Below are 25,540 nucleotides of genomic sequence, written 5' to 3' on the forward strand. Positions count from 1 at the left end.
CTCTGAGCAATATCTTAGAGGTCCCAAAGACAAAAACCAGAAAAGTGGTACTACAGTACTACTTTCACACAATCAGAGTATGAGGTGGATTTTACACTATAGTATGAGGATTTGAGGGATACAAAAGAGATTTATGTTCAGCACAAAAAAAAGCTCTATCATGGAAAACTGGAGAGATTTTGTGTATATCATATTTAAATAACATATGCAGCTAAATCTATCTGGCTGATATTAATCCTCTTGAAGTACCAGCATTAAATCAGAGGAGGCTGCAAAGGTGGAAACCTAACAGGAAACAAGACAGAAAGAAAGATAAGGTTCCTTCCAAAAACAGTGGATGGGGGAGTGTTCCCAAAGGGGGAATATTCTATGCTTGACTCCAGAGAGTGTAGCAACATCTACCTTTCCCAAGCTGCAGAGTACTAGGGGAGGAAAAAAAGGGTGAGTGGCAAGAAATTGCCCATGATGACACACAGGTAGCAGAGACATCCACCAGAATGGGAAGCAGGATGACTCCCCTTGGCACTGCTGGAAGCAGGGGTTCAAAAGTTCAGATGCATCGGACTGGTGTTCCAGCCGCAAGTACAATGCGGCTGCTCTGCATGCTGACACCTCCAGTGCCTTACTGGAAACAACAGCAGTCTGTCCTGGACTTTTGGCAGCTGTAAAAGTCCTCACAGGACTTTGTTAGCTAATTAAAAAACGGGCAAAAGGTGAAGAGTCAGCTATACTATATCCTTTCTTTGCATATAATACAAGCAGATACATGTAACATATAAATTTTTTAGGTTGTTCTTAATTCTATTTGTGTCCTGAAACTTTTTTGTCTTTATAACTGGAGTACAATTTTGTATGTATAGCTACTATAAGACTAAGTTCAATTCAGGTAAACTTTAAACTACATCCTAACATCTAACCTAAACTTCCCCTGGCAGAGCTGGAGCCCATGTCCCCTTGTCCTGTTGTTGGTTGCCTGGGAGAAGAGACCAACCCCCATCATTTAGATCAAAGTAAACTCAAAGGGTTTTTGTTGCGATTGGTTTGTTGGGCATTTGTTTGGGGTAAATCAGAGAGCTGTAAATCAGTCTTTCTACATATGGAACAGTTTCTTCCTTCCTTGTTAATGAAGTGGAATAGTTTCTTTCCATTTCCTAATGGGTACATACACACAAATAGGAATATTTATTCTAGATAAAAAAATTGATTTAATTTATGGTTGAAGATTCTTCACCAAAGAAGGAAATAAAGTGGACACAACAGTACTTCAGGAGCAGTGCTGTGTCAGTAAATTCTCCATTTCATTGCTGACACCTGTATCCCAGGTCTCAGTAGCATTGGTCTGGACAAGCTGGGACGCTTCAATCTTCCTCCTAGTCACCCACTCGTGTTTGAGGTGATCTAATTTACTTGTAAATTTATGGCAAATGACGTCTTCCCATCTGATGGTCTGTGGTCACATGTGGGATGGAATATCATATCAACTGCAAAGCACTTTCTACTGAGCAGCCCATTGGACACAAGTACTTTTATCTTATTTGGGTAGATTTAAAGTATGGAGTTATTAAAATTTTGAAGTCTCACTGATATCAGATATGTTCAATGGAACTTATCTTTTATTTGAGAGCTCCTTTTTTTTCCTTAGTGAAGAATAAATCTTTGAATTCTATACACTAAATACAACTTCACCTTTAACACCTTTGTAAAGCATGCAGCCAGAATAAGTGAAGTTACTTTGATGTAATGTTTCTGAAATAACGTGTGCTGGTAATTAGAACATAACCAAATTACTATCAATTATGGAAATTTAAATGGAACACTTCAGCATCATGACATATCAAAAACCTTTTGAGATTGGATTGACTGTTATGGAATTTTGGTAGAAAAATTAAAACCACCTAATTTTGACAATATAAGAGCAATCTAAATTTTTTCATGAAGATGTGGTTTTGAGTATTTTACAATATACAAAAATACTTTAAATTCAACATTTGTGTGAAATAAATATCTTTCAATATAAATTATTTAAGTTGGTATACAACCGTTGGCAGGGAGGCTCCGAGACATACATACACGACCTATGAGATCTAAAATATGTCCAATTTATTAGGATAACTCAGGGTTTTTATAGCATCTGTATACAAGGTCTCGTGACAAGAAGCACATAATTGGTTATAGGTCACTGTCCAGATGTAAACATGCATTAGAAATATATTTATAATTGGTTATTAACAGGTAACAAGGCAATTATTTACTTTATCAAACTCCAGCTTCTTCTTGGCACTGATTTCCTTTTGTTCTAGCAAAGAGACCCGCAGCCATCTTGGCACTTATAACTTATAGAACTTATAAAACTATATAAAAGTTTATAAAAGTCTATAAAACTATAATATAAAACACACAATATAAATTGCTCACACATACATCATGTTCCTCCCATATAAAACTAATCCACCCGAGATTTCCTTATGTGGAGAGATTTTGATACTTGAGTTGCCACACAGCTTAATTAAAGTATTTCAAAGCATCACAGTTTGTGCCAACGATATAATTGAACATTCAAGTATTAGTCAAACATTTTCCCATTTACCAGTCTTACAAAAAGTTTTTCCAACACATTTTTTTTTTAATGTTCAGCTTTACAAACAGCTAGATTTTTATTACCCCTTATTCATATACCCATGTCTCAGTGAACTACAGAATACTAACACTATACCTTTTGAGGAATTACATTCCTTTTGGCATATGGTATATTTGTATGACTACATCTGTATCAGATTTTGACGGTGTCTGCAAAGTTTTTACAAATTAGTTTGATTTGTGTTTGCCACCAAGAAATAACTAGATATTACAGAATAATTAGCAAAATCTTCTCTTGCTGTATGAGACAAATTGCATAAGATTTTGACTCATTACTACCATTAGACTGCACAATTTTCACTATATGACCTCAGACAATGTCATGGACTTCACTAGACCACAGAACGTTTTAAAGAAAAGAAAAACATTCTTCACGTTAATAGCCCAAGCTTATGAAAAGATTTTTCTTGATCTATACTCTATTAGTTCCTATCTATTAATCTTTTTCCTTGTGACAAATTTCTTCCCAGAAATATCCTGAGTGACAAAAAATTGACAGATGACAAGAAAATGGTTTGGCAACATGTGGCAAATATTTCTGAAGAAGATATAGTCTATCCAGAATACAGAAATAGTTAAGAACCTTCTTTTTCTATTCTTTCTATTCTGAGATTAAATCCCCTCCCCTTAATTGTTTTGAAGATTTTCCCTTTATATATATATTTTTTTGGTTGTCTATATTAAATCTTGCTGTTGAGCATTCACAGGCTGCTGAGTATGGGCAAATATTTAACTCTTAGTTTAAAGGCAAAAGAAATACAGGAATGTGTTATTTCAACACGTCTCCTTGATTGATGAATATTTGATTGTCCTTCTCATTTTTCAGATGATGAATTTCCTAAGAAAAGTACTGCTAATTTAGTTACAAAGAAGAATATTACCAGAATTGTCCAAAACTTGTCTCATGTGATTTTATTAGGTGCTGAATGTACTCTGACTGATAGTGATCTGAGAAAGGATGCTATGTGTCCTACAAAGTGCCAGCCAAGCAAACACATAAAGAAAATCCATAATGAGTCATAATAAAGTTGTGAGTAAGAACAAGCTCTTACTTATACCACAGCACAGACTGCATAGACATATTGTGGGTCTATCTGCTACATAAGGGGATTACAGAAACGGTTTTATTTAATACATATCAAGCACACACTGGAAAAGACCCCCAGTGCAAAAGAGTGAGACAAATATTCAATAATGACATATGCTTGGCTTCACTTTGAAATGTTTAAATTTTCCTTAAAAAGACGAATCTGTTTTTAACATATGCTCCTCTAACTCTGCCAATACACGCTTTTGCTATTGAAATGTGGGACTTCATACTGCTGCCTTTGAAGGCCCTTCTTTTTAAACTGTCTCCTACACATTTTACTTCCCTTTATCTTATTGAATTAGGGAACCTTTAATGAAGACCTTCAGTTCTCTACTTCACATAACAACAACCATTAGAATAGCCACACTGGGTCAGTTCAGCTCAGCACCCCATTTGCAACACCGGCCCAGAAGTCTACCATTTATTTGGCATGCATCCTAACAACAAAACCAGAAAGGCTCTAAAGGTTTAATTTCTCATTGCAAGGAAACCACATTGTTCTGAGAGAAGAATTATTTAAGGGTATAAATTAGCTGAAAAATAGAAGCAACTAAAAAATCAGGAGTTCTTATTAAATTCAGTCTGCAATGATAGTGTCACTGTATATAATGCTACTCATTAAAAGACATTAATAACATAATGCAGTAGTTACAACAGCAGTGGAGCCCCTGGTGGTCTAGTGGTAAAGGCGCCGCGCTATCACCGCCGAGACCCGGGTTCGATTCCCGGTCAGGGCCACTCCCGGGCAGGTGGGGCTCGTCAGCCCTTAAAGGCAACCCACCTACGTCCTAAGGACCTCGCTGCCACCGTCCAAGCTCGCTTGGCCCCGGCAGATGAACCTTAGGATTAAAGGGTGGGCTCAGTTCCGCGCACACTGTGTCTCACCTAAAAAATCCAATGCGCAGGCTGGAAGGTGTAAAGACCTTCCCCGGATCTTTGCTCGCGAAGACTGGCCATATATATACAACAGCAGAACAATTCTGTTTATTCATCTCTCCAAATGAACATCTTAAACATCAGCTGTTATTAATATATTTAAAATATCAAGTTAGTAATGTCAGTGTTGTCTATTGAACAGGCAAAATAAAGACATTTTAGAACTGTTTGGTGCGCTAATATGCCTTACTTCTGTGGCATACTGACTACAAATTTGTCTATTTAGGATTAAATTTGTATATTCTGCACACATTTATAATCACCTAATTTTTGAGTCCACTTCTTAGGTACACACCTACTTTCTTCTATATGATATCACCTTCCATGCATTTATATCTTATTTTGCCAAAACAAAACATGTATTGTGTATTTGCACTCGGTTAAACAGGGCTAAATTAGAATTTGTAATGTACAGGTGAAAGACTAAATATCCCATTACAGGTTTCCATGGACAACTAATTTTCAAGAAAGATATTTTCCATTAGAAACTGTAAGTTTATAAAGGTTATAGTTTCTGTGCAGTTTTCAACTTTCATTAGTTGTTTTATTAACAACTCCACGAATAAAGCGAAGAACTGTTCTGTTCTCTTTAACACTAACATTATTAAGACTTTCTGATTTCCACAGAAAAAGCGCAAGGTGTAGACATCTCTATATAAGTTAACCTCCACATACTGTGAGTTTTGAAAATGTACCGTATACATATAATGATATTCATTATCTCTTTTCAGCACAATATAGCCAGACTGTCTTAAAACCTTCTTTTAAAAACAAAACTAAATAAAACAAAACTCCTAGTAATATTATCAACATGGCTCTCTCCACACAAATCACCCCTGAGAGAAAGAGCAGAAAGATGTGCCTTCAACTTAGTGTACCTGATGGGAAAAAGAGTAGAAAGACATCCTTATCTGAAGGCAAAGGAGTCATAAATTCTATATTATCTAGGGAAAAGGATGAACTTTTGCTGTAAAAATAGGGTGATGGTGCATAGTTATGGTTTACAGTTTGAGGTAGGTCCTAACAAGGTGAGTTCTCCTTCCTCTGAGTAATTTTCAGACTGTTTATAAACACTTTGTCATGGTTTTGCTGGTTCTTAGAAACTAAGCAGGAATTTTTCCTTTCCCCCTGCCCACTGCATGAAGGGGATGTTGAATGGGCAGATTGACTGTGGTTTAGGCAATTGAGTAACACAAAAGAAGTGGCTGATAGAACCACATTCCTAGGTGATGACCCTCAGGATCTTGTCTTTGGGGAGGGGTAAGGAGTTCTTTTTTTTTTTTCCCTGTTGTCCCCTGGGAAACAGGGGGGAGGAGCTCAAGTTGCTGCCGGAGATTGAACAAGGTCGGAGTAGCAGCTCGGAGGTGGCTTTGTTCTCAGCCTGGCTGCCAGCTCTGAATTCTGCTTGGATTTTCATCAGAGAGGAATTGATTCTGGAGGTTTCCCCCTCCTCTGTTCCCACTTTTCTTTCTTGGCAGCAGTTCTTGTGCACATCAAAAGGAGAGGGAAAAAAGGGAAAACTTCCTCTCCCCCCTCTCTCTCCTCTTTCCCAGTATGTGTGTGGGAGGCAGGGAGGGAAGACCTCCATTTGCAGTTTCTCCAGCATCCCCCCACGTGGTGACCACCAGTGATCCAACAGTGCCCACTGCTGACTGTGGTTAGAATTGCATCAAAGGGCACAAACTGAACTGTTTACATTTTTTGTTTGATTGATTGTTTTGAAGGGGATTATTTTGGGGTATAGTGGTATTGTTTGGTTGTTTGACTTGTTTTCCTTGTTGTTTCTGCAAATACACATATATCTTTTAATAAAGAGCTGTTATTCTTCCTTTTTCCACATTTTTTTTTCCTCAATTGGAGCCTCTTAATTTCAGATTTACAATTGCTTAGAGGGAGGAGTTTGGGTCTTCCTCATAACTCATCCTCAGCAAAACACTTGTGTCTCATTTAAACTGAGACACATTTCAACCTGTCAGAGCTGAGTCTGGGTAAAGGTAAAGCTATGCATGAATACATATACCTGAGCTGCATCAACCTCTCTTTTGCTCTTTTGTTGTTTAGGGTGTTCATGTCGGCCCCTAGTGAACTGATTTGAGTTATTAACTTACAGAGAAAAGAAAGAAGTAAAGTTATCCTATGCTAAGCATTTGAACTACTAGAATGAGAAAAATTATTCCCTAAGAATACTGATGTTTTTTCCATTAATAGTGCCTAGAGTGACATCCCCAAATGTAATGCCTGCAATAGTGATGACTACCTTAGTGAGGTATTGTGTTAAACATTTTCATTTGCAAGTATTCTTGGTGAGAGATGTAGTCAAAAAGGTGCTACAAAAAATTCCACAAAATAAAAAAATTGGGAAGATTAATGGCAAAAATATGCAATAATTATTTTGCGTATTGAATTTAAAAAGCATCCCATGTTTAACAATAGAAGCACTGCTACTATTTTACATGTTCAGATTGCTGTAAAGACAAACATACAGTTTGTCAGAGCCTCAAATATACTGCTGAACAGTTCAGAAAAGTGAACGACTGAAAGGACAAATCTTTTCACTTGTCAGGACTAACAATGTTCTATAGTCTTTAGATCTCAGTTGCTTTTTCTTAAAAAAACATAGGGATTCTTCACAAAGAACAATGAAGATAAAACTAGAAACTGTCCTGTCTGTCTCATTGAATTCCCAGGGCTAAGGTTCATTGTAAAAGCTCACAGTTACTTATCTGAATACTCTCAGTCCGTGGTCAAAATTAAGTTTATAAAGTAAGCATAATTTAATCCTTTACAAAGTTGGAATGTTGCAACACATGTTTCTTAATGCATTTTTTTGGGTTTTAACTAAATGAAATTTTAAGTATGTTGCAGTGGATGAAGCAAATTGAAAAATGGTAACAGTATTCATAATTATGAAAATATTGCATAAACCACAGTTTGCACACAAGAAACAAAACACCTTCTTTCACTTGTAAGAGATCATGCACTTTAGCATTTCCACTCTGATAGCTGTAACACTTTTCTTTGTGCTGCACCAACCGTATTGAGTATTGGATTCTTTTCTTTGATATCATGATCCTAATTCCTGATCTCTTCTGGAAATTACCTTCAGAGGCACTGCAGAGAAAATTGCATGCTGATTTGCAACTGAAATCAGTAGACAATCTGCTTTCATACACAGGGACAAAGCTTCTGCATTACTGTATGTGGCTCTGTGATAAGTATGCTATTATGATTTGCTTTTTTAAATAAAAGAATGGGTTTATTTCTCTTGCAGAAAGTTTTGGATGGTATTTCCTTTCCCTTTTCAAACTGTCGAAAAATAATTAGTACTTAGTCATCCTCTCTTCCAACACAATGGATATAACTGTCTCTATTCTATGACTGTTACAGGTTAGTTATCCTACAACTACAACTATAGTTCCAACTATAGTTCTGATTTCTATCAAGATAAACACAACCCACCCCCATCTCATAGGAAATAATTCTCTACAAAATGATTTCATTGTATGAAATGAGTCACTGCTTCCTGGGGTAAGTTGCAGAGCAAGAGTTAAGGAGAACAATGTGGTCACTAAGTATTAGCAAATATGACTTCACACTCCTCTCAAATTTAATGAGCCTGTATTGAAGATAGAAGTGAGGAGGAAAGTAAAAATTAAGCCATTTGTTTTGTAAAAAATTGTTCATGCATAATTGTTTACAGTAATGTGCAAATAAACATTGTCACATTTGTAGAAAAGACTGGTTTTCCTTTCATCATCTTAAATTTGAAGTGCATTAAAACTTCTCATTTGAACTTCTAAACATTTACAATTAAAGGCTACATAATCTTATCCTTAAACTACTGGAGAAAATGAAATAAATCTGCTCTGTAGTGTTGATGCTAATTAAGATGTTATAATTAAAAATGCTAAAGTGACCTTTGCCAACATTGGACTGTTTTCTACGGCTTGAGGTTAAAACTGTGAACAGCATCACATGACATGTGATGCCACCTTAGTATGACTGAAGCAGGTAAAAAGCCAGAGGAAAATTTCAGGAAAATTGCCTAGCAAGCCCTGAGAGAGAAGTAGGCAACTTATTTACACAGCTGGATCTGGGCAAAATACAAAGGTCACAATCCCTTTTGTTTTATATAAGTGTCACTGTAGATCTAATTGTGGACAACTGACAGATTTTACCCTAGGATGCTGGAAATGAGAAGTGCCAGCATAATCAGTCAGAAAAAACTGTAATGCAACTTTTAGACTTGCCATATGATCCTCTTAACTTCATATGTTTGACACAGCTGAACATCATGTTGCTTGTTAAGAGTATTTTGAAAACTGCTCTGTCTCCAAGACAGACTTTGACAGTCTTGCTTTAATGTGGATGGATCAAGCCTTCATGTTTGACAGAGGAGATACTCAAGGATATGTTCTGTGATCAAAGCAGGACAGAACTCAAAAAGATTAAGTGGAACTTACAGTCTTTTTATCTATTAAAAAAGATCTTGTCACCTTTTTTTTTCCCTCAAGCATAAGAAGACTCTGTATAGTGTTGTTCTTTTGATATCATAAAGCAAGGTTCAAAATATAATTTTTAAGATGTAACCAATTAATTAATACATTGATTTCAGTGGAATTTTGAATCCATTTTAGTAACTGATTTCAGGTGATGTTGCTGTGAAGAGTCCTTTATGGAGATTTGGCCATCATTGGGCTCAAAGCCTTCATGCACTACCAGCTGAGGAAGTAGCCATTACAAAAAGAATTCTGCAGAAGAAGCAGTGTAACCAGAACAGTTTGAAAAAGTCCAAAATGAGACTCAACATGAATGACAGGGAAGTGATTATATTGTGAAACAAGACCTTGGAGCTACATAGGTGGCGCTATATATATATATATATATATATATATATATATATATATATATATATAAGAGTGAATTTCTACTCTGGTTGTAGTCACTGTCCATCATAGTTTCATTTCAGGCCAAGATGTGATCTCATCCAAATACAGGTTCAGAATATGGTGGAATTTTCTGTTGAGAATCCCAGCAACTTAAGAGCATCATAGCTGTGATGGTTTACATCTGGCAAGTAATTTCCTTAACAGTGAAACAGTGACAAACCCTTGAAGCAAAAAAAGGCTAAGAAGAAGTGGCAAGAATTGAATTTTTCAGGATAGCATTATAATATAGTATAGTAGTGTACAACTACATAAGCAAGATCTCAAAGTTTTTCACCTTTCAGAAGACTAAAATATTTGTAGACAGAGGAGATTTGTTTGTTTGTTTGTTTGTTTTCTGGAAGCCGCTGCCGAAAAACGAATTTGGGGAGGACAGAGAATATGCCCAGAGGATGGCTGGAACAGCGTAGAAGATGGGCAGTTGAGTCATGCTGATAAAATAGGGCAAGTTGGCCTGAGAGACAGAACAGAGTGAAAGTGAATGAAATCCATGATCACCCAACGGTGCTGAGTTTCCTGTGTAGCTCTGATGACAGGGTGCAGACAAGCATTCTGGACTGTGCATGTTTGTTCCAGGTCAAAACTGGAAGAAAGTAAAGGCCCACAACTTGTGGAAGAGTCAGGAAACAGGTTACTTTTCTGGCTATAAAAACCTGATATTAAAAAATTTTAATAATGGCATCCAACACCCACAGACATTTGTTACAGAAAGCACAGAACCCACTCTCTGTAACTGCCACAATCCCATTTGTGTTACAGGGAAAAAAAAACCTCTATCTTTTTCTTACTTACTCAGCAGAGTGATTTAAAAAATCTATGAAAGGATAACTACATTCAGATCAGTCACAAACCTAAAATTAAACGGAAAAGTACAGTTCCTATAATTTTTGTTTAGATGTTTTATGTTTTCTATATGCAAGAGAGTACCAAAGTCAACTAGCTCTAAACTGCAGATTTATTTGTAGTAGAATTATTCAAGAGTCTCTCCAAGCATACTATATGGTTAGTCATTTTACACGCATTCCAAATATGTAAAGTATGCAGTATGTTACCTTATAGGCATCTTATGTTATCTTAAACATGTGAGAGTACTTGCCTCAAACTCAGATAAGAACAAAGATTTTGAGCTTATCTCAGCTGCAACAACACAAACCAGGTACGTTTCCACTTCTGCTGTTATCATCTATAACACACACTAAACCTGATTGCTTCTCTTTCATTAGCACATTTGTTCCAGTACTAAAATTTATTAAACTCCTGTCCCTATGAGTACACAGGTTTAATTCCTGTAACAGCCTGTTAGAAGATATGTTATTTGCTCTTTTGAAGAACACATTCTCAGTGCTTAATTCTGTGTCTGTATCATAATGCAGCAAGTATGAAGATGAGAAGGAAAATACATTCAAAACCCAGTAAAAGCCCACTGTATGCAAGACAACAAAGGATTCATAAAAATATAAATTGTAATACTCAAGCTTCTAAATCAATAAGACTCCACTACTAAATACATGATTTGCATCCAGTTTTCCTCTAGTAGAAAGAACAGCTGCATTGGTTTGACAAAACACGTTAGAAAAACATCAATAGAAATGTCTGGAACTATTTTGACAAAACACGTTCGAAAAACATCAGTAGAAATGTCTGGAACTATTGCATGTAAAACATCAATATTTTAAACCAAAAAAGATTAGGTTAAACAAATGCAAACAAAAAATAAGCAACATCTCCAAAGCAAGTTTGCATTTTATTTCAGCTTGGTCTGTGGTTATAAGAATGCAATTACGTTTGTGCCATTTCTCAACACTGTCATTTTGCATGCATGTGATACACAGTATTACCTAAATATTACAATTGGCACAGTTGAATGGCCCCTGCACAAATAAATAGAAGAGCTTACTTGAAATACATATGCTTCTTTATTTTGCACAGTACAAAAAAACCTTGTTCTACCTTCCAAGTCCCAATTCCTTTCCTTTAAGGTCTCCCTTTCTGATTGGTTCTATTATTTGTGCTCTGAGGATGGCAATACAGGAATCATAGTAGGCAGTTCTTAACAGGCTCCTTGTCAAATCTCCCTTAAGTCAGATTCAACCTTATGTTATGTTAAGAAAGCATTCTGCACTATGTAATATGCTTGCACTAAAAAATGCAAGGTTTGTCAGACTCATGTCTTGACAAAAACTGCCCCCTCATTTTTATCATACCACAGGACCACTCCTCTCCCTCAAAGACTGTTTTAAATAAGAACTTTGAAGTTGTAGGGAATGGACACATAGTCACATGGGGTTTATATATATATATATAGAGAGAGAGATATTTATATGGATCAAAATACACATTTAACCTCAAAATAATGCATGTGATGCATGTGATGCATTATTTTGAAGGAAAATATTCTGGAACAGTATATTTCTTCATGCCATTGAAAGCTTTATAGGACTGTAATGGTTATTAATTTTCTTCTTTTTTTTTTTTTTTCCTAGAAGTGCAGAGGAAAAGATATTTCATAGGTAAAAATATCACTTTGAAAGACAGTTTCTAATCCATGACAACTCAGAACAAGATATACTTTTTTAGTATCTTGAGCAGCAAAATCTAGCAACAGTAAGCATTTTGTATGAACTTTTAAACTACTTGTAATGAAGTCTTAGTGAATTTTCTCATTTCCCAATTCAGCCAACTATATGCTATGCCAAAATCTCCATATTGCCCTCTACGGGTTGATTTAGTCCATACCAAACCACTCGTTTTGCCTGAAGCATCTTATCTCCTAAACATCTGATCAATTACATCTATTATTAAAAGCTTTAAAAACATGGTTATCATAATACTAGCCACTATTATTCTCCCTAATATTCTCAAAACAAATACAAAAGTCTTAAAGATCTCAGTACAGACTGGCTATGTACATTCACCAAGAAAGAAAAGTGCCACCAGTGCCACCCAGAGCCACCAAAAGAACATGTAAAATGTGAAAAGAAACACCACATGTTCTTTCGTTTTGATTTGTTGATATTGCTGTTCCTTTAAACTTGTTTTTTTTTAAATTAGAAGAATACTTGATTTTAATAGCTGGATTAAATAATCTATGTCTAATAGACAGAAATTTGCATTTAAAATAGACCTGACAATTTCATAGTTTCATTAAGCTGTAACCTTTAAGGCAATATTCCTCTATGTCTGAAAATCTTTAGTTTGTAGAAAGGTGAATTAATCATTATTTAAAACGAGGGAAATAGTAAAACACTGCCCCTATTCTTTTTACTTTTAGTCAAGATGGAGGTCCTTACTCATCATTGCTACAGTTCCATTAAGTACTGTCTCTTCTTCTCCTTTCTAGCCTTTGAATCTTTCTTCAGGCAAAATGTTTTTTTATGGAGGTATTGTAATTTTTATTTTCCAAACTGTCTAGCTCAAAAATAATTTATTTAACTTTCTGTCATTGTTTCAGATACATGTATATGTGCTTGTGTCTCTGTATGTGTGTGAATACAAACATAGGAACATTTAATGTACACAGTGTAATTAGGCCAACTAAACTTATGGAAGATTGAAGTTAATAATTATTTTTCAGACATATGTCAGAAAAGATTTAGTGTCTACCAAGCACACAATCTTGAGTTTTGCAATGGAACATGTATAGATCCCTAAGCCAGTATGAGTCCTGAGGCATTCACCAGTTTGACACTGATACTACAAAGGACAGGTTGATGGGTGAGATCCATCTCTGCTAATAAGGCAGCCTTCAGTGGTCATGTCCAGGACCCCTGGAATCCCCCATAGCACTATTAAGCTTTCAGAGCTCACACTTGGAGAGTCCAGAGGACATCACCACTTTAAATATCTTTGGTTAGGTCCTGAGAAGCAATGAAGTGACAGATTCATATTTCTGCAGCAAAAATCTTCACTTCCATCATTTTCCTTGTAATTATCTTTTCTCCAATCTCCTCCTCTGGTCTTTCTCTTTTTTCTGTCCTTGGCCTTCTGACTAAAAGCAATCAATTCCACCTGGCTAAGGGTGGATCCTGCATTTCTGTGACTGTAACTACAATGGAAGCTATCACTAATATCACAAATAATATCAATGCAGCACAGGACAGCCAGATTTTGGAGTTCAAAAGGCCATCTGTTTTATTGCTTCATCAAACAGTTGAGAGACAAATTACAAAGAACCACACCTAAAGGCCTTTTCTCTTCTTTTTTACTTTTTCTATTTCTTGTACTTGCCTTGTTTCCTTTCAAGGAAGTAAGACCAAATGGTACTTTAGTAAGAACATCACTACCACTTCAGATAACTTATGTAACATCTTTCCCAAAAGGGTAGCTTCTTCTATCTTTGATATGATCCAAATAACTTTTAAACATAGAGACTTCTGCCTTGAAAACTCTTTGATTTTGCTTTATTTCAGCGTTACAGGAATTAGAAAAGCGTTTACACAATAACATGACCCTAGACCCTAGAGAGGATGCAGTGCTGCCTGCAGGTCACCTGGGCAGCCTGCAAGTGCAATGAGCATTTCAGGAACAGTTATTCTAAACAGTTTCTATCTACAAAAAAAAAAAAAAGGTAAGTAAATGAGCATGTAAACCAGAGTGAATCAGCACATAAATCGAAGTGGCCTTTAATTTTAATTGTCTTGGTTTTCACCTCTTTCATTGAACTTCAAGAAAGAAGAGAAGAATATTAGGAAGAAAAAGGCAGGGAGTACCTACCTAGAAAACAGAATGTTAAGAAAGAAGTTATTAGAACATGCAAGCTTACCAATTTTACTTACATCAGTAGCATATAAAAGGATTCACAGAAGCACTAAGAAAACTTATTGTTTCTTCTTAGGTATCAATGCTATTTTTTTACACTACTGCACCATTAATGTGAAATTAGCACAAAAATATATAAATAAGACACTGTGTTTCTTTGATATTCAAAATTATTTCTGAATTTTGTTATGAATCTTCTTCATTATAATACTATTTAATACAGCACTTTATTTTGACAGTTTCTGTACAAAACATTTCTCTTTTTCTGTGGACAATATCACATAAACTTTGATCTCAGTTATCAGCTACAACTATTAGCTTCCAACATATATTTTTGTTCAGTTGAGTTTAAAATTAATTTTACTTTAGTATTATTGAATAACACTGTATTTACTGATATCAAAACATGTAAGTTTTGAATTCTCACATCTTCATAGAAAAAGAAGTTTTGCAGTCATTGTACGTAGAGATATATAAAATTTTAGATATACTAAAAATAAAACATTGAAAGCATTTTATGACCTCTAAAGTTTCTTTGCTATTTAATTCCATCAAAAAAATCTTTGCCACAAGTTGGAACAACAGAAAAATATTATAAAAATTACCTGAGTTATAGGAAGAACTACGTAAAAGAATACAAGAATGCCCTGCATTTAAAATGTGGCTAGACCACCAGGAATTTCACCAGTGCTCAGTACAGTGTTTCTCTCTAGTAATTTGTCCAAATTTAGGAATGTGGACAGTAAAGAATTATTGTTTTAAAAATTATCATCTTCAGTAGTCTAAAAAACATGCATTCTGTCCCCTCAGTTACTTATGCAAAGAGACTCCTGGCCTGGAAACCCCTCCACAATCGAAAAATAAATCCCTATTATTCAGTGCTACTGAATTTCCAATCTATTACACTTTCAGCAGAAATACCATGAAAATACGATTAACAAATGTCTGAATGCTTTGTCCAGAAGTGACACGGAATACAAGATTATACAAATGGAGTTGACACACATTAGAAGTCGCTGTTCATTCATTATTTTTCTGGCCTGCTTTTGATGATCTCTCCCCCAGCACATACCAAAATCACACCCTGGTGTTGTTAACAAGCCTAACCTCTGGATTCTTTGGGCTTCATGATCTGCCTCCTCTTGGTATTGTCAATTAGACACAATTAATGAGACTCTAAGCACACACCAATCCAGATGTTAAACAATGAGAAGTGCAAAATGGGGAGAGTACCTGAGTGGAAAAGATATTTGTTAGAGATCCTATAAATTGTCTTGATTAGCAATTGTGTGTGTATGATACATTCCTACAAATGCTGAAATTATATTGTATTTTTCTATTCTTAATATTTTTGCTTAATTATTTAGAAATGGAAATAATAATACAACCCTAGCAGAAAAGTATGATAATAAGCCTTTTATTAGACTTGAATTAGAGCTGTTACAAAACTGACTTTTATATTGGACATAGCTCTTAGGGGAAAAAAAAAGAGTGGAAATATTTTATAAAGGTAGATAACAGCATTCAGCAGAAACAGGTTGAAGAAGTCCTTAACTGGCTGAAGGAATGAATCTTATTACCTAAAAGTTCTCAGGCTAGTAATATTTATAGTCAGGAGAAGTTGTCAACTGACACTTCCATGTTTTACATCTGTAGGTTGACTTACATTTTCACTCCTTGTCAAAACAGGTTCCTAAGACACCTCTTTTGCTTTCATTGTAGCTATTCTTTGGGGATAGAAGAAATAAGAAGATTATAAGAAAATACCTGTGACAAATTCCACAAAGAATATTTTAATATCAAGGATTTAAAAAATCAACAGCTAGCAAAAAATTTTCATTTTACAGATTTTTTTCTGTTTCAACACTTTAAGGTAGCATATGTATGTTGTACTGATGTAGAGTATATCTAACTCGGCCCAGCAATCCAAAAGCTTTAGATACTTCTTCAACCCTAGAGGACCAAAACAAGATGAGCATTCCTGTACACTATACTAAAACAGCACAATCTATTCCCTTCTCCCCCCATACTTGCTTCAGTGATTAAACAGCTGCAAAACAGTTCTTAGAAAATAAAGATTCTGTATGTTATCCAACCAGAAAAGGGCTAAGGGTAACTGGTTTAAATTGTAATTGGTTTTAGGCTGTAATTGTAATGTACAAAGCTAGAACATTCCTGATTTTCAAATAGCCAGACCTTCAAAGGAATCCAGCTTCTGACAAAGAGTTGTAGGTTTGCTTGTTAAACTACAGCAGCAATAATTCATGCCCTGCTGGGTGCCATGCAGTGTCACAGTTTCTGCTAGCTGACCTGGGTACAGGAAGAAGCTGGAAAGCTATGCTGTGTAATTGTATTGGACAGAGTCAAGCCTGGTTTAATGTATTTGCTTTCTCAGCGGGGCATATTAGCCAGGTTAATGTGTTCACTTTCTCAGTGGGGCTTATTTGATTGTCTACCAGACTGGCTTTTACTTCAGGCACTTCAGACCATTAATGGAGCAATCACAGAACTTTTCCATTGACAGTAGGAAACTGATGAGAGTTGAATGGAGGAATGTCTTGCTGAGATATGTAGTGAGGAATGGTGAGCAAACTGGGTCTGAATAGTGTAGATAAGACCAGAGAGATATTATTACTGCACTCAGCTACTTATAGGGAGGATATAGGGAGGTAAAACTGAACTCATCTCAGCTGTTCATGGAAAATAGAGAGGAGAAAAACAGTCACAGTTTCCATAAAGTAGTATTTTGAATGGACATGAAGAAAAAGGAATCTTCACAAAGATTTCTACAGAAACTAGCTGCCCAAAACTTCTGTGGAATCTCCACTTCTGTAGATGCTCAAAGTTTTACTGACGAGGACCCTGGGAAATTTGGTCAAAATGTCACCCCTGTTCTCAGAAGACTGGATGATATGGCTTCCAGAGAATCCTCCAAAGCTAAATTACTTTATGACTCAGTGATTCTAACTGTGGTTAGAACTAATAATAATGCAGTGTTAGAGAAAGAGAATAGAAATGAGAAGGCCAAGACATTCTTTATACCTTTCCCTTTCCTTGATGTAACACAATGCATTCAACAGTTGTAGGCATCATTCCGTGCCCTCCATACATGAGGATAGAATTTTGTTTTTTCTGCTTAAAGTTAACAGATTCCTTATTGCCATCTTTTTTTGTGAAGACCAAATGCTCTGCAAACAATTCTCTACAATTAGGTTCCAAATGCCTGCTCAGAACACATAAGTATTGTTAAACATTTCCTGTTTCATTAAGTATGATGTTATAAAACAGTTTTGAAACTCAGGAAAAAGACTTTGTAAGAAGCAGACAGTGTTCATCAGTGTATCAGAGCTATCAGAGTTATCAGTTGTACCTCTAAGGTGTGTGAATTGATACTTGCTTTTGATATTTTCTAATCTAATGCATTTAAGATATACTTTTTAAATACTTAGGACAATTTAAAAATGTACGAAAACTTAGATATAGGAACAAAACCAGATTATAGTACTATTAAATATATTAACAACAATAACACGTTGTTACATTGAATTAGGATTACAGGATACTAAAAATGTTATTTCGTAATGTCTGTGTACCTATACTTATTTTGTCAGTCAGACATGCATCCTAATGCCATATTGGAGGGACAGATACCCTGGAAGTGTTCAGCAGGTGGTCTGTATTTGTATGTTTTACAGACCACAAATGGAGAATGGAGAGGATGAGCTTCTGTTACGAAATTTTCAGCTTAAATATGACAGTGGACATCTTTGTGAAGCCCCAAATGATACACATCTTTATAAATCTATTTTTTTTACATGCAAGACCATGCACATTTATAATGTTCAAATGTTGGCTTTGATGGATAGAATCTCAGTAGTGCTGTTGCAGAACTAATTAAAGCCACAGCTGGAGGAAGAATTATAAAGACAAGAAGAAATCTGGAGCAAATTTAGTTCCTCCCCCCAAACAAATTCACATCCTCTCGGCCTTTTTGTTGAAACCAGATGAAGAAGTATAATTTGCTTCTCACTAGACTGCAGAATAAAAATGCTTGGATATTGAATATTTGATAACCGAATGTTATACGGCACTGCTTCTCCTTCTTCTCTTTCTTTTTTTGTCTATCTTAGTGAAAGGGATCAAAGATGCCCACTATGAAAACAATGATTTTCAAATGCTGGTGGCACACATCAGGTGGAGAAAGTCATCTTTGCAAGCCTTTTGCTATCAGTTTATGCTAGTGCAACACTTAACAGGTAGAGTAACTTACAATGGAAGAAACATGTATGGTCTACTATTTTGAGTTGTCATCATAAGAAGGAAATGTTAACTGCTGTCTGCGACAATATTTCTACCACCTAATGCTATTTTCTTCTCTCTTTCCTCCTTCCACACACATTCTGTCTTTCATATGCCTCTTTGTCCTCAGTTTTGCATAAAAACACTGCCTTTTGAAATGGAATTCGTGAGCACCACTGAAACACAAAGACTCACTTCAATGGTTGTTGGAAGGGTGTTTCACTAACTTAATGGATTTTGGACTTAAGCTCTCAGGTTTCTTTATCTGGCCAAGCTCCCGGTAATGCCAACATTGCAAGGTGATGGTAATAAAGGCATGGGAAAATAGACATGCCTGTAACTATTTTTAAATAGTTACAACCTGAAAAAGAAACCAATTAAGATCCTGCAGATGCACTGCCAAGAAAGGGGAGGGAGTAGAGGAGATTTCCTATAACCAGCATCTCAGCAGCCCTCTTGTCAGAACAGCACCCTCAATAACAGCTGTCTGCAGAACCAGGGAAGGAGGTGCTGCCTTTTCCTGGAGCAGCAGGTTTCCTTATTGGTACTGCACTTGCAGCATGTCCTGCAAGGATCCTGTGTGACTATGTGGAGTGACTGAGAGTTGCACTTCTGGCTGCATTTGATCATCCTGCTTGCCTGTTTCTTGTAATTATCAGGTAAGATAAAGTAGTGATGAATTTTGACCTGCTGAACACGATTTCCATACCTATGTTTCTGATCCTTAACTATGGGCATTCCTTATGTGCTCCCACTTGAGTGTTATGCAGACTTCTAAATCACATAATCTGAAATCATGATGGCTAGAGTACAAAATATGCTTTAAAGAGATTAATTAAAGGATGTCAGAGAATTGCCCTCTGCCTACTGCTGCTCTACTCTCTTCACCACTGCAATTCCCTTTTTTACAACCTTGTATTTGAAGAGTGAGTTTGGTAGTTATAATTCCAATAGTTTCCAAACATTTCAAGGAAAAACATAACTCTAAAAAGAAATAAAAGTAGCTGATAGCCTAATCTCACAGCTTTTTTTTTTTTTTCAGATTTTGCATTACTTCGTTCATAACTATATGACTATTCTAGCAGTAAGATGTGACCAATATGAAATTTCTGATGTATTTTGTAGTTCAATAGCACTGCATTCCAAAGCAAAGAACCTGTGATACACCATATGTTAAGGATTTAAAAAGTTGCTATGACAATGAAAATAATGGGTTATTCACACAGGATATAAAAAATGGTCAATGACATCATTGAAAGATAATCAAGATAACAAAAACTGTCTTATGTTTGTTCAAGGGAAACTACTCAGAAGTGTTCTATATGTAGAAAGGTAGATATTAGCATAATAAGATAATCATCCTCATTCACAGATTCCATATTTTCTATTTATTACTTGTTTATTTATAATTTCTGTATAATTTTCTCAGCAATATGTAGACAGGCAGGATAAGGAAGTTTTAGATGGGAAATTGCTTTTGTATTGCTTTTAATGCGTGGGACAGCACTTCCCAGAAATGTGTTAAGGGGCAAGCAGGCAAATACAACTCTGGAAACACTTGGTAAGGAATAACTGACACTTATGGAACAGACATTTCCCAGAAGTTGAAACAACCCATCTATGATCCATGCTATTTCACACACTAGATCAAATCTAAGAACTGGTAACTTAAACTTTCTTTACAATATGAAGCAAAAAAGACCACTGTTCAGCAAGAGTTACATAGACAAATATTTCAAAAGTTTAGGTCATAACACACGGCTAACACACTGTCTCTGCAGTCAATATTCCAACTTCTGACCAGTCAGCCCCTCCAGTACCTTAAGGAGACTTTTTATACAGCAGATAGTGACAGGACAAGGGGCAATGGCTTTAAACTGAAAAAAGGTAGGTTTAGATATGATATTAGGGAGAAAATCTTTACTCAGAGATTAGTGAGGCACTGGAACACGTTGTCCAGAGAGGTTTTGGATGCCCTGTCCCTGGAAGTGTTAAGGCCAGGATGGATGGAGCCCTGAACAAGCTAATCTAGTGAGTGACATCACAGCTAGATGTCACCTTTAAGGTCCCTTCTAACCCAAACCATTCTATGATACCATGATTATAATTTTCATTTGTACCTCACTGATTTCAAGTTGTTGGAGACTTCAGAAATATATGCATTTTGAAGAGTACTGTATTATGAAGAGTCAGTCATGTAAGAGCTGATACACATTCTTTAATATAATTGTGAACATGAATGAAACACAATAAATTATTCTTAATATCTTTACAGCATTGCCTAGTATATTTTTTTTCTGGGCAACTATGTAAAAACATAAGCAGAAAAGATCCTTAATTCTAGGGCTTACATTTTTTGTTTTCATTTGCTTTGAATTATTTTGCATCTTAAGTAAAGCTGCATAGAGTCCAAAATTCATACAGCTTTATATGATGCAAAGTTACTCAGAGCAGAAGTCAGTAATGCAGCAATACTGATTGGCAAGAAAACATTCACTGTTGTACCTGTGTCTAATTAATTCAACTGACATTCATCACTATCACTTTGGATAGTGTAGTGTTAATTACTAGCAACATGCAGTTATAAATTTTTAACAGTTTATTTTCTAAGAATATTACATTTTTCAAAAATACCTTGTAAACATATTGTTTACATTTATATAGTTCTATTACAATTTCTGATCTGTAGGTTGAGATAATAATTGGTGAATTTTGCATCTGCATACAACACCCATTAAATATAAACAGATGCAAATTTATTTCTAGAAAACCTGAATTCAGTGAGCAACATGCATTGTTCTGCGTTCACAAGATGATCAGTTAGTACTATACAAAAATCTGTAAACTGACTTCTGGGTAGTAAAGCATATTAAAATTACACTTCCTAAAGATGACCTGGTCCACAGTAAAATAATTTTCATTGTACTTTCTTCTTAGCTCTGCACTATGCAAACACTTTAAACTAATATGAAAGACTAAGTAATTGTCTTAAAATGGCATACATAAGAAGCAAAAACTGTCCAGAGAAGATAATGTCTATTATTAGCATGGTTAGTTTAAATTTACCAATAGCTACTATTGAGCCTCTTTACAGGTATACTTAGGGGTTTTTTTTGCCCTACAGAAATCTTGTGGTGTAATTACACAACATAAGAATGTGTCTTCCCTGGTGATAACAGAATATTACATTGTGTTACATCATCATGATGGATGAAACTTGCCCTAGATCACATTGGCCTCTATAGTTTTTAAATAAAAATAAATAACATTCTTTGCTATTTTCAGCATAGAGAGAATCATGTAAAACATAGTGTTCATGTAATTAAAGACTTCAAAACAGCACCCACACTAACACAGGGTGAATTAAAGAAACTACCTCTATAGTGACATTTTCTAACTCCTAATACTTCACTTGACATTTTTTTTTTTTTAAGTGAGTATTTTCTATTTTCTCCTCTGAAGTGTGAAGTCCATGAGTGTAAGCCAGGAAACCTGAGTTCGGTTCTTGTTTCTACCCAATGAGCTTTCATAATTTGGAGTAAATTTCTTTATTTATCAAAATAAAATGTATTACTGAAAGTTATACAGACCTTTTGTCTATGAAGTGCCAATAATTAGGGTACCAAAAAGAAGGCATCTGCAATTTGTCCTGTCTCTTGATACTAAAGCATCTAGAAGACAATTGCATTTACATTCAAGCCTTACAATCTGAAACATCCTTCACTATATTTTGATATTTAACCCTTCTGCAAATTTAGCTTCAAACTCATATATGTTAATTACAGTCTAAAATGTACATTAAAAATGTAACAGATCACACATTTTCTCTGTCCTAAGTTTCTGAAGAAAAATCCAGGAGCTAGCAATTACCTGCCTTCAACAGAAATTTTATTTAATCACCCATACAGTGTGTTACCAGTCCAAAGAAAACTGAAAACTCTCCCATTGCTTTAAATGGCTTTCCTTGAAAAGCCATAAATTACCTTTTTTGTTAAAACTTGTAAAGGGTGAAGCTTTTACCAACAAATGAACAACAAACCTAGATCTCTGAAACATATTGATCGGATCCTTTTTTTTTTTCCTAATCATCCTTTTTCATATTTGTCTGAGTTTATAGTTAAAAATGTATATACATACTGATTTTTTTTTTAGAACACAGAATTAGAGGCATATTTACAGTTCAGTGATGCAAAGTCATATGAATTTCCAAACTGCATTTCCAGATTGCACCATGCGGGTGTAAGAAACAGCACTAACGACAAGATACTTCAAAGAAAGGTAAAAAAGCATTTCCTTCATGCATTGAACTAGGCAACAATTTTCTCACCTAGATATAGGAACAAGTGACTTCTTAATCCCATCTTAGATTACTGTGCAAAATAAAAGAATGGTAGCCAATGTGGCCTTATTTCTAGTATTATCGCATATAGTATTATTTTTATTAAATATTCTGCAACCTTTAAGAAACATTCAACTAATCTTATTGAACCTTTTCTCTCCTTGGAGAGACGCTGCTTTTTCTTGGGAACACTGCCCCTAATTGATGCTTATGGTTTGAAGTCAGGTAGACTTAGAACAAACAGTATGGTACACTCATGTAGATATAAAGTCTGCAAGGCCATTGTTTTTTTTCTGTTCACTGGTGTTGGTTGTTTTTGCAGCACACACTCACTACCTACATGTACCACCTTTGCCATGTATTTTTCTGACATAACTGCTGCTGTTCCAGACATAACTGAAAACACATATGCACAATTCAAGTTTCATTGCAAAAGTATTGTATCCAGAGATCTAACTGAAAACAAGTTTGTCTAAAAGTATATTTTCAGAGAAAAGGATGTTGTCCATCTTAATTTATGTGAAGTTAAACACAAATTTCATTCCTGTTTATTTCAGTCGTATGTCTAACAGAGGAATACTAAAGTTAGGACAGAGCCTTAGCAGAGTTTTGTGAATCATGAAGCCACTCACTTAAAACTTTGAAACATAAAAGGTTAACACAAAATTGTAAGAGAAATTTCAAAACCTTAACATTAGGAAACTAGGCAGTCCTTGACATAGCAACTCAGCGAATCCTAGAGCAGTCCTAGAGAGATAGCTGCATTCCTCACAGAGATAGCAACTCAGCAAATCGTAGGATGAGCCAAAAGTCAGCCTGACCTTATTGTGTTTGCCAAAACTGCCTTAAAAGGAGAAGATCGAAAGAAAGTTCAGAAGTTTACAGTGAGGAAGACTCACACACGACCCCCGCCCAGAGGAAGGCAACAGGAACTCCCACCGTGAAATCTCCCCAAATTGAAGACTCCGCCCAGACTCCACCTTCATATGAATATTACAATTAGATGTTGCAATTTAATGAATATGTATGATTATGTTGTAATCCTATACTCAAAAAAACTGTATAAAAGAGCTATGCTGATTGTACACGTCGGAGCTCTTTTGCCCAGGGCGACCTGGAGAGCTACCCCAACGCGTTGTAATAAAATACCTCCTGCTTTAAAGAAACAAACTTTGTCTCTAAAGCAGTCTCTCTGTGCCTTTTGGGGCAAAATTTCGGCATCATTTTTGGCGAAGCCAGGCAGGAGGTTTTAGTCCTCCTGAGCCAGGGCCTGAGGGTCTAGGGACTCTCTGGGCCCTGCCGGCGGATTTTTGTCGGTAGAGACTCCCCAGACCCCTCGGACCTGCGTGCGACGGCGGACAAGAACTCCTGCTTTAAATTAAGAGGTATTTTGCTTTATATGTTATTGTGCTTTATATGTTATTGTGTTTTGCTTTATATGTTTTCGGAATAGAAAGCGCTCTAGTGAGACGGGGTAAGACGTTACCCCCAGGGGAACGCTGAGGGCGCGCCCCAGCATATAATCCCCTACGGGTTAGAGTCCCGGCCTGGATTTGGCCACCCCCAGGTATTTTGGGTTAGAGTCCCAAAAAAAATCGGGTTAGAGTCCCGGCCTCGGGGTGGGCTTCCAGGTAATCGTGGGTTAGAGTCCCACCGGAGCGGATAGGTTTGCCGGCAAAACTTGTCTGTTGTATCGCTTGTCTGTCGTATCGCTTGTCTGTTGTAGTGTTTTAACTAATCTGGGATTATTTCCAAACGTTTGGGAAGGTTTTGATAAATTCTGGGAGTGGTGCCAATCTCTGGGAGCGGTTCCAATAGCTGCTCTCGAGAAAGGGCTTTGGAATGTGAAAGAAAAAAAAAAAAAAAAAAAAAAAAAAAAAAAAAAAAAAAAAAAAAAAAAACCAGAAAAAGAGAAAAAGCTAAAAGGTAAGAACGTTTCATCTAAAAGTGTACAGGTGTGAATGCGTGTGAGTGAGACGTGCAAATAAGCACGAAGTGAGTGCGGAGTCCTAATCTGCGGTTCCTGTTCTTCGCGAGAAGCCAGGCCAGAGACGGACGAAGCGATTGGAAACTGTGTGTATGAAGTATTGACAAAAAAAAAAAAAAAAAATCTGGTTAAAGCAAAGAGATAGATTTAGAAAAACAGCAATGGGAGGCCAGCAGAGTAAAGATATAAACATGAAGACCCCCTTAGGGTGTGTCTTGAAGCATTGGAAAGATTTAGGGGGGATTCCAGGGGGAAACATAAGTAAAAAGACACTTTTAAAATACTGTACATAGGGGTGGCCTCTATATAAGTTGGATGATGATGAAAAATGGCCTCCGGAGGGAACAATTAATTATAACACGATTTTACAACTCATGTTGTTCCTCCGTCGGCTAGGCAAATGGGACGAAGTAATGTACTGCGATATGTTCTTCACCTTGAGAAATAAACCAGAGTGGCAGAAGGAGTGTGGGGTGAATGTAGCACCCCAAGATCCCCTGGTACTGGCCTTAGAGAAAGATAAGAAAAACTTAAAACCTAAGGAGCGT

General features: G+C 36.0%; 1 protein-coding gene across 4 annotated transcripts in view; it reads right to left on the bottom strand.

Annotated features, from left to right (window-relative positions):
• Positions 1 to 25,540, bottom strand: part of PDE4D (phosphodiesterase 4D) — a 388,091-nt gene that overhangs the window by 207,474 nt on the left and 155,077 nt on the right. The window lies entirely within an intron of this gene.

This window comes from Myiozetetes cayanensis, unplaced genomic scaffold (genome assembly GCF_022539395.1).
Source record: "Myiozetetes cayanensis isolate MyiCay16 unplaced genomic scaffold, myiCay2020 scf4, whole genome shotgun sequence".
Classification (NCBI taxonomy): domain Eukaryota; kingdom Metazoa; phylum Chordata; class Aves; order Passeriformes; family Tyrannidae; genus Myiozetetes; species Myiozetetes cayanensis.